We start from the raw sequence: 10,265 nt of genomic DNA, 5'->3' as shown, positions 1-10,265 counted from the left end.
TGGGGTGTGTGTGGGAGCGGCTTGTGTGGGAGGGGTTTATGTGGACAGGGTTTATGTGTGTGGAGTTTTTGTGTGGAGCTTGTGTAGGCAGGGCTTATGTGGGAGGGGTTTATGTGGGCAGGGTTTATATGGGCAGGGGTTTATGTGGGAGGAGTGAATGTGGATGAGGCTTATGTGGATGAGGTTTGTGTGGATAAATGGATGGGTGGAGAGATGGGGGGATGGGTGGATAATTTTTTAATTAAATAAACATGTTGTGTGTGTGTGGGGAACTAATTAACTAATCACTAATTATGTGAATATGATGAATATGGGTGGAGCTTGTGTGGGGTTTGTGTGTGTGGAGCTTGTGTGGAGTTTTTGTGTGGAGCTTGTGTGGAGCTTGTGTGGGGTTTGTGTGGGGTTTGTGTGGGCGGGGCTTCGGTGGGAGGGGCGTGTGTGGGCGGAGTCAAAAAATTTCAATTTATTGGAGCTTGTGGGGGGGTGTGTGGTGGGGTTTGTGTGGGGTTTGTGTGGGCGGGGGCTTGTGTGGGCGGGGCTTGTGTGGGTGGAGTCAAAAATGGGCGGAGTCAAAAATTTTCAATTCATCTTTGTCTTTTGTAATTCCTGTGAATAAAATGAACCTAAAATCTCTTCCCCTTCCAAATCATATATCTTATAAGTCCAAGGAACCGTATCTATTACATCAACAATTTTAAAAAGCTCGTTGGTCCATCTTTTCGTATAACCTTTTTCAAAATGAGATTTCCACCTATATATTCTTACGATATCACCAACTTTGAACTTAGGTTTTCTGACATTAATCTCTTTTTCATATTTTAATTTTGTAAATGTTTCTGATGGTTTCATATTTGTTGCCGTGTGAATCGTGTCATTATACTTATCCACAATATCCTGAATAAAAGATGACCATTGTTGTGAACCGAGTTGTGTGAATTTTTTATATAGTCTCTCTTTTAAGGTACGATTAAAACGTTCAACAACAACTGCCTTCCCTTCATTAAAGGTACTGTATAATGTAATACTGTTATTTTTTAGAAAATTCATAAATGTCTTGTTATAAAACTCTCTACCCTCATCAGTCCACAATTTTTTAGGTTTTCTCTTACTTTTATTAAATATCTGTTGAAAAGCTAACATAAGAGTATTACCTGTTTTGTTTTTTAAAGGGACAACCCACGCATATCTACTCCTCAAATCAATAACAGTTAAAGTATACTTGTACCCCTTATCATTATTGAGTTCAATCAAATCAGCAGACCAGATATAATCAACTTCCTTGGAATAAACTTTCCTTCTCTGAAACTTTGTGAATATTGGTTTATGTAATTCATCAGCTAATTGCTCTTCAGTCTTAATGGCATCATTAGAGCCTATAAGTTTTTTGAATTTCCAAGTCCAAGTTTCAATTTAGCACTGATCATCTTCTTCACAATGAACCGATCAACTTTTTCTCTCAAGGTTGGATTTTGTATCAGAGACAAATTATACAACATTTCTCTATCGGCTTCATGCTTTTCTTCCAAAGTTGTGGTATTCCCATAATCAATATCGTGTCTCATGCACACTTCATCAACTCTATTGATAGGCTTACTCCAGGATTTAGGATTGTCTGCCTCATCTAATCTTTTATCCAAGTTTGTGCCTGGACCACAGAAAGAATACCCTGGAAGATGTAATTCCCCTGGTATTCCAGTAGTTGTAAATTTACTTCCTGATAAAAACTTTTGTATATCTCCTCCTAGTTTGTGTTGGGAGATAAATTGATTTTTTTTTGAACCACACACCAAACATATACCTTTTTGTATAACCCTGTTATTTTTACTTTTAATATATGAAATATTTTTAGTATTAGTTTTCTTTTTACATTTGAGACAATAACTCATTTATTTATGAGAAAAATTCCTGCAGAGTGCAAAAACCTTTTTAGTTTCCAACATGCACATTTGAATCTTAATTTTTAAAACATAAAGAATCCTTAGAAATGCTTTCACTCTCTCCCCCATTTATTTAAGAAAAAAAAAGAAAAAAATGAAAAACTTGAATTAAAATCCATGGCTTGTCGATGATAGTCTTGAAGAAAATATTGCAAATAGACTTGTAAATTCTTTATTTTCCTCCTCGGTGGGTTCAGTTATTTTCTGTAATACCACCAATCTTTTTTGAATCTCACTGGTTTCCATATTTTGATATTTATTTTGTCTCGCTCTTTCCTCCCTCTCCTCCTCTCTCTTCTCTCTTTCCTCCCTCTCTCTTCTCTCTTTCCTCCCTCTCTCTCTTCTCTCTTTCCTCCCTCTCTCTCTTCTCCCTCTCCTCCCTCTCTCTCTTCTCCCTCTCCTCCCTCTCTCTTTCCTCCTTCTCTCTCTTCTCCTTTTCCTCCTTCTCTTTCTTCTCCCTCTCCTCCTTCTCCTTTTCCTCCTCTTCCCTCTCTTCTTCAACTCCTTCCTCATCCCTTACTATCCTTGAATCGCTTACACCCCATAGAATATTATACATATATTCATCAGGATTTCTTGTTATTCCTGTATCCAAAATAATTTTTTTTACAACAGGAAACCAATAAAATTTCTTTTGAATTTCTAAAAGAGCCTTACCTTTTCTTAACTTTATAATTTTTTCATTATTTAACATTCTAATTAAATCTAAAGTTGTCGGTTTATCAACATCAGCATAATGCCAATCTTTTATTGAAAATACCTCATTCTTATGTTGTAGAACATATTTATTAAAATACCGAATACCCTTTTCTTGAAGGTATGCTTGAACACAGAAATGATAATTTTCTTGAAGCCTTCTTGCTGCCATTTATGTATTAGAAATATATGTTAGAATAATATTATGGCACAAAACACCTCCCCATAGTTAAATCATTTTGTATTTCCTTACTTATTATATATAATCCTGTTTTTTTCTGTTTCATGAGATAAACAAGGGCAAAACCATTATTATATTAACCCTTATTAAATTCTTTTATTTGTTGTTTACTAATCGTAGCCCCACAAAACTCATTCTCGATACCAAGTGGATAACATTCTTCATTACGAGACTGATTTAATTGTTCCAGGTCTTCGAGGTTAATTTTAAATGACCAATTATACCCTAAATCATTCATATCATACCCCCATTGTTCTATTCTCAGACGAACGATACGCCCTTCTTTATAAAAATTTATTTTAATTCTAACTGTGAATTCTGTATGACCTGGAGATAATATCAACACTTCTGTATCTTTGGAATACACAGCCGTTTTATTTAAGTATATATATATATATATATATATATATATATATATATATATATATATATATATATATATATATATATATATATTGTGATAAATCACTTAATCTCACCAAGTCATTCGCTTCAGTTGGGGTTGGATAATTTTTTAATTTATAAGCATTTTTCATGTTAATATTTTTGGTTATATTATATTTATGTCGTTCAGCCTGTGCCTTTGTGTAATAATTTGATAAATCTATATCCAGTTCTTGAGATACACCAAAGATAGAACCATCTTTACCAACATAAGTCATTTATATTAGATTAAAAATAATATCATAAAATTTTTTATTTTTCTTGAGTTGAAATAACACATATAGGCATAATTGGCCACAACACTTGGAATTTAATTCTTGGACTTGAAATGTTTGCTAAACACCATTCTGTAAGAATTTTATGACTTCAACAGGTGGCGGAAGACCAAAACTATCAAAATAATATTTGTCTTGACTATTAAAAATACAAACCCAATGAGAACCGTTCCCATTATTATCTTCTAAGTTCATAATAATATTCTTTGTATGTTTCGGCACATTTGTTAATTCATCTCTCATACAAATAACCACATTATGAATTTTTAATTTCTTACAATATTTGACAAGTTGTAAATTTGATGTTGTATTCTTTCCAAATTCTTTCAACCACTCATCAATGCTCATTTATTCATTAGAAAGATATAATCCATTACCTCTTTTCGTTAATTTTACACCTGCTTGTGCTATAGAAGAAAGCATATCTCCAACTAACAATCTTGCTTTATCAGGCAGACCTTCAAGTTTTTCAGCAAAATCTACAATTACACCACTTCCACTAATTTGTTTCTCCAACTCTTTGTTATGTCTTTCCAATTCTTTTTGAGCCTGGAGTTGAGCCTTCTTTTCGTTGGCAGTTTTCACCGCTGTTGAAATACCGCCCGTCAATGCTCCAACCGCACTTAAACCAGCAAATAAAGGAATTAGAAATGGGAGAAATCCTCCACTCGTCTCTCTTATTGAATATTTTTTCAACATTGGTTTTGTCATTTTAATTTTAAGTGAGCCAGTGTCATTCAAGATTGTAACCTGTTCTCTTGTGAGAAAAACATCAATTCTTACTGCTCCTTTTCTCTGAATTGTATTAACATTAATCGTACAAGGCTTTTGATTTTGAACACAAGATGATAGTTTATGAAGATTGATTTGATTAACATATACCCCAGTAGGTACTTTGCCACTCATTTATTTAACAAAAAATTATGAGAGACTAATCATCAGACCATTATCTGTATTAATCTGCAATTCTGTTTCTTCCAAAAGCAAACAATATGTATCAACTTCTTCACTCTCTCCTCTTTCAATGTATAGGGAAGTATCCACTCGATTAGACTTTATAGTTTCCTTTTGAGCGCTCAGGTCAAACGCATAGATTGTATACAAACTTTTAAATGCTGTCATATCCAAAATAGGTTCTTTATTTCCATTACTTTCACACACCTTTTGGTAAGACTTGTATGCTTCAGCAAAATCATTTTTTTCTCCCAATTAATTTCCAATCTATCTCGTGGGTAAAATCTTCCATCTAGAGAAACGCGAAGTTGTTTCACCTTAGCATTATCACTCAATGCATTATTCTTATCAGTAGCAGTATCACCATCTGGCTTTTTAAACATGATCCACAGATATCGTGGCTTTCCTTCCAGAACACCCAAATTCCACGTGTAAGTAGTTTGATTGAGTTTAACGTGTTGACATCTTCTTTTGAGGTATGATACACTGAGTGGTTTCTTTGAGTTAAGTCTTCGATTCAACATCTCTTCTGTTTTAAGATTAGGAGTATATTCACTGATATACCAACTCATCTCCTCAATTACAAATTTATTCTGTTCACCAAAAGCACTACCAACACCAAAAAGCAATCGATTTTCATTATCATTCCTCTGTAGTTGAAATCTAATTTTAAGACCATACAGAACTTTATCATGATCACAAAATCCAAATATACCTTTAAGAGGAACTGCCACAGTAAAACTATTTTCTGCTTTTGTATCATCATTATACATTCCTTTCCTTTGAGTATATCCAGGGTCTGTGTTTGTTCCTGTTGACATATCAGGAATAAAACCTTCGGCAGACCCCTTTCCCATTCTATCACTGAATGTATAGAGTGTAAATTTCATCATTTCAGATACAGCAGAGACATAATCAACCGCTTCAACTTCTTGTGTTTCAATATACAAACGCACACTATCAAACATTTTCCAGAAGAAATCATTTACAAGTGTAGCGTTTGTGTTATTCCCAGCTTTAGTGAATTTAAATTTACACAACAAGAAACTTTCGGAGAGATTCAAATAGGTTTGCTGATTATTTATTTCAAAACTTTTTGTACCATTCATATTCCAGTCTGTTCCAGTTATTGCATTTACCTTGAAGTAATCTTCTTTTTTAGTGGAGTTTGAGATAATAATAGTATCATCCAAATCATAGATACTATCAATTGCTTCCATACTTGTATTTATTTAGGAAAAAAGATGTTAAAACTTTTGAAACCCTGATCCAAGTATTTGAATTATTTTCTGTCGTTCTTGGGGGGACAACTGAGTTTTGCCTTTCTTAATTTCTTTTATTGCTTGTAATTTATGAGATTCCTTCTGAGCATCTTTTATACTCTTTACAGCACCTGCTACATTTCCCACAGCAGAAGCAGTTGAACCAATTAGATCTTTATGTTTAAGAATAGTTGAACAAATACCCATGAGAGTATCAATTATCCCATCTCCTCTAAATTGATGCCCAACACCCCTTTGTCTCTTAGGTTTATAGTATCCTCTACCAAGATACATACCTTCACCCTTGTAGTATGGGGAAAGGAACATCCCATCCCCTGTAATTATTTTATATTTTCCCAACTCGTGTTTCCTCACAATAACCATCGTATTTATTTATTGGAAAACTTCACGTAGGTGAATTCTGATGGATATAACTTCTCCATTAAAAGAAATCACACGATTATCTTGGTCGGTTATCCTAAAATTTACTCTGTGTATGGTTTTTCCTGACACAGGTAGATAAACCAAATTTTTGGGTTCCATATTGAATTTATAACCAACAGGTTATTTAATTTATTGTTGGATTTTTTCGAAATTCTATATTTTATCCTAAGTTCAGGTTTAATTTCAAGATAATCCATTATTTTATTTATGCAATATCTTGTGTTGATATTTCCCTGAAAATCACATCCATGAATAATATATAACAACAATCCTTTGAACATTTCTCTAATACGTTCAGTTTCTTCCCTTGTAAGGAAAGGTGTGTTCTCACCCTCGTACTTTACATTCATTTCTCTAATCAATCTTGTAAAGTAATTCATTTTTGGTGTAAATCTAAAAGAATTATTTTCCTTTTTATATTTTTGATTATCATTAATTAGAAGATAATCACAGAATATACATTGTTTATAGGCTTTTGACTCTGTGTTTAATCCCACTCTATCACATGCAGGACAATTCTCAAATTTGTCATATGGAGAATTATGGAATTCAAGAGGCTCAAAATCGAGTAAACTATTCATATTTATAAAGTAAAACTTTACCTAAACTGAAATTCATCTTCGATATCATCTTCGATACTTTCAGAATCATCTATACTTTCATAACTATCATTTGAACACAAACTCTCGGTGTCATAACTATCGTTTGAATGCAAACTCTCGTTATCATAATCACTCTCATAATCTTCAAAATCTTCAGTTGAATATTGGCTCAATTAATTAGTAGAAAAAACATTACCATAGATATCGATATACATTTTTTCATTAACAGATTCAACTGCTACATTCTTTATATTAAAGGTAATTTTAAAATGATCCTTAACTACAAGTGAACGAAATGTCATTTCACCTGATATATTAACATCCTTTATTTCATCAGGATTTATATCTTTAGGGTTGTTGAAAAAAATACAAATTTCTCCTTGCATATTACAGATGGTCTTATCTTTTCTTTCTAAAGCTTCATCCATAAGGTTTTTATTTTTTGATACCTTTTCTTGTTTCATTGCTTTTTCTAGTTTTGAATATATTGCCAGAAGGAGAGGAGAAACTTTTGTTAGAGATACCTTAATTGATGTTCTTCCAGGTATACTAAAAGCCCTTCCACTGAAGTAAATTGAAGAACTCATCATATCCACCATAATTGTTTTTATCCAATAGTTGTTATATTTATCTTTGTTCAATTTTACATCCTTGACATATTTCTCAGCATCTTTAACAAATGAAGAGATTGATTGAAACTTGTCTTTTGTGTCTTGAAACATTGTATTTATTAAGTGAAAAAGTTGGAGGATAAAATGGTTTTAAGCACAGATTCACCTGTAAAATAAACGAAATTTTCCTCAAGAAAATTTTAGTTTAAGCATAGATTCACCTGTAAAATAAACGAAATTTTCATCAAGAAAATTTTAGTTTAAGCACAGATTCACCTGTAAAATAAACGAAATTTTCACCAAGAAAATTTTCGTTTAAGCACAGATTCACCTGTAAAATAAACGAAATTTTCATCAAGAAAATTTTAGTTTAAGCACAGATTCACCTGTAAAATAAACGAAATTTTCATCAAGAAAATTTTAGTTCAAGCAAAGTTTTATTATATAAATATGGTGAATACAACATACTGCGATGTTTGTAATCACGAATATAAACATTATAGAAAACACCTCCGAACCAACAAACACACATTTAATCTATTTCACAAAATATCCCCTCTTGAGTTGGAAAGAAAACATTGTGATACCTGCTCAAAGGATGTTTTGAAGAGTAGTTATAATAGGCATCTTCAATCGCAAAAACACAAGAAAAATGAGTTTAAAGTAAAGGGAGACTATTATATTGAAAACACTGATGGGGCATTTAAAGGGCATATAAAAATAAGGATTTTTCAATTTGGAGAACCCGGTCCATAATCAATAGTTGAATCAATTGAAATAGTGAAACCTGATGTTGAAAAATTTATTAAAAAGACATTAAAAGAAATGAAAACTTTAAAGTTTTATATGGGAGTGAAAATGAATATGAAAAGACAATATGAAGAACAAACTCCTTATATGAGGACAGATCTTCATTTTATAACATCATTTCAAGATTTTTTGAATAGTGGGGTTTATGAAGAACTATCAAGACAAGAGGAGGATGTTGATAATACAGTGGTAGGAAGTGGATTCAACATTAAAAAAAATCATCTTTTGAGATATACACATTCTAAAATCAAACCCTCTTAAAGCTTCTTCTTATATTGAATTACCAAAAGAAATAAAACGAAAGAAGGCAGTTGTTAATATTAAGAATAATGATAATAAATGTTTTCTCTGGTCTGTTCTTGCTCACTTACATCCACCAAAATGTAATTCAGAAAGAGTAAAACAATATATGAAATATGAGAATACCTTGGACATTAAAGATTTTAATTTCCCAATGCCACTAACAGATATTCCTAAATTTGAGAAAAAGAATAATCTTTCTATTAATGTATATGGATTAACGGATACAAACAAAGTTCAAATATTAAAAATTTCAAACAACTATAAAAATGAAGAAACACACATTGATCTTTTATATTTTAGTGTTGGAAAGAATTCACATTACACATACATCAATAATTTATCAAGATTAATCTCTTCTCAGGTATTCAGAACAGCAAACAAAATATATCCTTGTAAGCGATGTCTTAATTCATTTCATACAAAAGAACGATTAGAACAACATTCAAAATATTGTAGTAATCATAAATCAGCTGTAATTACAATGCCTAAACCTGGTGAAAAGATTTCTTTTGAAGATTATAATAAATCTATCATGCACCCATTTGTGATATACGCTGATTTTGAATGTATCCTTAAAAAGATAAATACTGCTTCTCCTAATCCAAAAGAACCATATACAAATAAATATCAAAAACATATTCCTTGTGGTTTCTGTTATTATATCAAATCATCTGTTGGAGAAAAGTATAATAAACTTGAACAGTATAGTGGAAAAAATGCTTCACAAGAGTTTGTAAAACGATTAGAAAAGGATTGTATAAGACTTACTAAATTAATGAAAGAAACAAATGAACCGATGAAATTAACCATAGAAGAAAAATTAGAATTTAGAAAGAACAATATCTGTCATATTTGTGAGGAGGAAATTGAGGAGTCTAAAGTTAGGGATCATTGTCATCTTACTGGTAAATATAGAGGTCCCGCTCATTCCTGTTGTAATCTTAATTATAAATTACCTTCTTTTATTCCAGTCTTTCTTCACAACAGCGCCAACTATGATACACATCTATTTATAAATGAACTTTCAAAAACACCAGGGAATATTTCTGCCATAACAAACACAAGTCAAAAGTATATTTCATTTACAAAAATGATATTCACAAAACCTACAACTCGTATAAGGTTTCTTGATTCTTACAAGTTTATGGGAACGCCACCAGCCAACCTCGCATCAAATCGAAGCTCCACGGGCTCTTTTCCAAATCTTAATTCATTCTTTCCAAAAGAGGAAATTCTAACTAAAGAGGAAATTCAGATTAAAGAGAGAATTCAAAGTAAAGAGGAAATTCTAATTAATGAGGAAATGAATGAAGAAATTCTTAATGAAGATGAAATTCTAATTATACAGAAAATTCGAACAAAGAATGAAATTCTAACTAAAGAGGAAATTCTGATTATAGATGAAATTCTGATTAAAGAGGGAATTCTAACTAGAGAGGAAATTGAAACAAGGAATGAAATTCAAAGTAAAGAGAAAATTCTTACAAGTAAGGGAATTTATCCTTATGGTTATATGGATTCATTTATGAGATTTAAAGAAACACAACTTCCTTCAAAAGAAAGTTTCTATAATAACCTTTATGAAGAAGAGATAAGTGATAAGGAATATAAACACGCACAAGAAATTTGGAAAATATTTAAGATAAAGAACCTTGGAGAATATCATGATTTGTATCTAAAAACAGA

This window comes from Eptatretus burgeri, chromosome 14 (genome assembly GCF_056783735.1).
Source record: "Eptatretus burgeri isolate ZD-2024b chromosome 14, Ebu_testis_v1, whole genome shotgun sequence".
NCBI classification, from domain to species: domain Eukaryota; kingdom Metazoa; phylum Chordata; class Myxini; order Myxiniformes; family Myxinidae; genus Eptatretus; species Eptatretus burgeri.
The sequence above is the reverse complement of the archived record's forward strand: the minus strand, read 5'-3'. Positions refer to the sequence as shown.